We start from the raw sequence: 4,639 nt of genomic DNA on the forward strand, positions 1-4,639 counted from the left end.
AGGTGGTATCGTGTGACATGCAGGCTGAGGCCCTGGGCATGGCAGGTGGTAGGCAAGGCAGTGTGCACACCCAGCAGCTGGACTGGATGTCCTGTGTGCCCAGTCGGGGCAGTCTGGGTGCTGACCCTGAGCTCAGATGAGTCCCAGCAGCAGCAGCAGAGATAGCAGCCTTGCCTTGGAGAGAGCAGGCACTCCACATGGGGGTAGTTTTCTCTAGTTTTAAAAAACAGTGCAACATTGCAAAACAAATACAATCTGAAAGATAGAAATTAAGTTTAAAGATTGTCACTTTTGATAGAAAATGATCCTGTTTTCATGTTGAAGTGTTCTTACAGTAAAAGACATATCAATAAATGCATAAACATGAATTTTGAATTACATAAAACTCATGAAGCCATTTTTACTTCTAGTGCAACCACAAGTTACAGGAGATAAAAGAGTAAACATTAAAATGTCATTCATTGCATAAATTTACACTTAAAATTAAATTCAGACTTATATGAAACTGATTTGTATGAAGTTAATTTTTTAGAAAAATTGTCTCATAAGAGCTATCAGCTCTCTCTATATCAAAATTTACCTTCTGAAATGATTTATCAGAATGTATTCCAATGTTGTCATTGCCTATAAAAGACTCAGCTCCTGTAGCAGTTGTATCAGTAGAAAAGCTCTTTTTCAAAATTAAAAATTATCAAAAATTACCATGACCAATATCATTTTCAATTATATTGATCAAAAATGAAGTGGCTAAAAAAATAAAGTTTTTGAAGTAGTAAATGAACTCGCAGAAAATAGATCCAGTAGAATCTTATAATCAGTAGCATATTACATTAATAAAGTAATATTATTTATTTATTTAAAATTATGATACCAGAAATATTATTTTTGTAATTTGTAAGTTTAGGTCATAATTCATATAGCACTATTACCCCTACTATGTTTTATAAGTAATAAAGTGTCTTTTAAGGAATGGACTTTTTAAATGTGTACTTTTAATGTCTTTTAAAAAATGGACATTCAGAATGAGTTACCACCTTACACCCATTCTGATGGCCACTATCAAAATCAAACAAAAAAATCCCCCAGTAAATAGCAAGTGTTGGTGATAATGTGGAGAAATCAGATCCCTTAGGCATTGCACTCACTATTGAAAAAAGTATAGAGTTTCCTCAAAAAGTTAAAAATAGAATTATCACATGATCGATTTCTCCTACATCTGGTTCTATCTCCAAAAATTTGAAAGCATATCTTGAAGAGATATTTGCACAGAAATATTCTTTGAAGCATTATTCACAATAGTTAAGAACTGGAAGCAGCCCAAATGCCCATCAATAGGTGAATAAATAAAGAAAAATATGGTTTATACATACAATGGAATATTATTCAGCCTTCAAAAGGAAGGAAATACTGACATGATATAACGTGGATGAACTTTGAGGACATTATGCTGAGTGAAATAAGCCAGTCACAAAAGGACAAATGCTATATGGTATCCTCCTTTTCTTCATTAAACAGCTTGGATTAGATTTCAGGCACTGCTGAGCTGAAGGTAGATCAATAATGCTGAAAATAGCGAGATTAGGTGACCATCTAGAGAGTGAATAGTGGAACGTGAAGACTCTTCCCTTACTTGGCTACAGAAGCACTGATACTGAGGCCTCTGTGCCCTGATATTTCCCACCTGTCCCTTGCTTTCTCACCAAAGAGAATGGGAGTTTTGTCTTTTGAAAATAAATAAGCCCTAGAGTGGAGGGTAACAATAAAAACTAAAGATATTCCTTCCTGGTGTCCTCCCTCCACCTGTTTTAATATTCACTGTTTATGCTCTAGGGTTGTTACACAGATGTGGTGATTGGCTTATCTATTACCATCTTCAAATGTATAGGAACACCACTTACCAGGATTCCTTATCCTCATTTTTTTCTCTTATGTGGAGCAGAACTCCTAGGAACTTCCTGAGAAAAGATACATGAGCTGTATGTTACTTATAAATTTTCATTAGTGAAAAAGTCTTCTTTTTTTAGCCCTATATTTTATATAGTTTATTTTGCTATAAAATTCTGGGGATAATTGTCTTTCAGAATGTTGAAAGCATTAGTCCAGTTTCTCCCATCTTTCAATGAGAGTATGTAGATTACTGATTCCATTATGACATATAATCTTACATACTCTTTTGTATCTTTATCCCCATATTCTTAGATTCATTTTCTTATTGTTTTTATGTTCCTATTAAAATAGCACTTTAAAAGAAGGCCTGTTACAGCCCCTATTTTCTCCCTTATGCACTTCATTGTATTTCTGTTTATTATCTCCAGAGAAGACTCCTCTAATCTCCTGCAGGGAGTAGTGGGTATATGGATGAGGCTTTGGGTTTTCTCAGAGCAAAGTGGGAAAATGATTTAGAAGATTAATCATTCAGTGTGTAAAATTTCACTCAATTCCTCTGTTTCGGATTGTTCTTCCCACAACTCTCAGGGGTCATTTTGTGTTCAGCTCCTGACAAAGGACCATGTCTTCCTCCCTGGGAAGTCAGCCACAAGTCCAAGGTGGGAAAAGGGACAGGGTATCTAACTACTTCTTACAAGATATAGCCAATTATTTTGCTTTAAGCTCATCTGCAATTTATTTTGAGAATCCCTGAGCTAATGGTGTTGTTGGTGGTGGTACTGTGTTTGTGTATGTGTTTCAGTGTGTCTTAGACGAGAGAATGAAGAGAAAGGAGTGACCAATTGGCTGCATAAATGTTGTCAAAATAAATCAAGTTAAGGATATAGAAGATAGACAACCTACAGACCTGGAGAAAACATTTGCAAATGACGCAACTGACAAGGGCTTAATTTCCAAAATACACAAACAGCTCATACAATGCAACAACAAAAAATCAAACGACCCAATCAAAAGATGGGCAGAAGGCCTAAATAGACATTTCTCCAAAGAAAACATACAGATGGCCAATAAGCACATGAAAAGATGCTCAATGTCATTCATTTTAGAGAAATGCAAATCAAACCTACAGTGAGGTACCACCTCATACTGTTCAGAATGGCCATCACTAAAAAGTCTACAAGTAACAAATGCTGGAGAGGGTGTGGAGAAAAGGGAGCCCTGTTGGTGGAAATGTAAATTGGTACAGCCACTATGGAGAACGGAATGGAGGTTCCTCAAAAACCTAAAAATACAGCTGCCATATGATCCAACAATCCCATTCCTGGACATATACCCAGACAAAGCTATAATTCAAAAAGATACATGCATCCCTGTGTTCATAGCAGCACTATTTACAGTAGCCAAGACATGGAAACAACATAAATGTCCACCGACAGATGAATGGGTAAAGAAGATGTGGTACATATATACAATGAAACATTATTCAGCTGTAAAAAAATGAAATAATGCCATTTACAGCAACATGGATGGACCTAGAGATTATCATACTAAGTGAAATAAGTCAGAAAGATAAAGACAAATACCATATGATATCACTTATATGTGGTATCTAAAATACAGCATAAATGAACATATCTACAAAACAAAAACAGACTCACAGACATAGAGAACAGACTTGTGCTTGCCAAGGGGGAGGTGGGTAAGAGTGGGAAGGATTGGGAGTTTGGGGTTAGGACAGGTAAAGTACTATACATAACATGGATAAACAGCAAGGTCCTACTCTATAGAATAGGGAATTATATTCAGTATCCTGTGACAAATCATAATGGAAAAAAATGTGAAAAAGAATATATTATACATATATATATGAATACGTACACATATATATAACTGAGTCACTTTGCCATACAGCAGACATTAATACAACACTGTAAATCAACTATACTTCAATAATTTTTTTTAAAAATAAAAAAAAAGAATATACAAGATAAACAATATGCTAGAGGGCATGACTCTCAAAGTGTTCCTACAAATGTATAGCTTCAGAGTTCAGAGGGAATTAGGTGGCCAATATTTATATTTTCTTTAAAAACCCATTTTTGCTTTAAAGAAAACCAAAATTTACATTCTCTTCTATATTACATCAATTTAGCACTAAAATATTGTAATAACTTTACATTAATGGATGTTCTAGGAAGTGCTCCACATTCATCACATGGCAGTAAATATCTCAGGGAATCCTGCTGCCCATCCATCTTTAGAGATAAATGTTACTTTAGACTTGAGAGATTGGGCTAAATTCAAATCTAGATATATAAGCTATGCCATGTATAAACCTAGCAATCTTCAACTTAAGGTACCAATCACTAAAAATTGACAGAGTAGTTAAACTTTCAGTAACTATCATTGTCAATTTCCGCATCACTGATAAATTGCTTCTGTAACATTATTGCACATCGACTTACTCCTTGAAGCATGTGTCCTTCAAAAATTTTAAAAAAAATCTAAATGATACTTGCTTTGGCACAATATATTTAATGTGCATTTTTATAAAGCCACACATTTATATCTATTATTAATCATATGATTTATTATGTAGAAGTGGAGTTCACATAGATTAATTAATTTTTTATGATCTCAGATATTGTATATATCAAATACCTCTAAACCATAGTAAAATACAAGAAAATAACTCAGAGCAGGAGTATGTGTCACTGGGATTTGAATGATCCTTTCTATATCAGCTAAGGGT

This window comes from Lipotes vexillifer, unplaced genomic scaffold (assembly GCF_000442215.2).
Source record: "Lipotes vexillifer unplaced genomic scaffold, Lipotes_vexillifer_v1.1 scaffold936, whole genome shotgun sequence".
In the NCBI taxonomy this organism is placed as follows: Eukaryota; Metazoa; Chordata; class Mammalia; order Artiodactyla; family Lipotidae; genus Lipotes; species Lipotes vexillifer.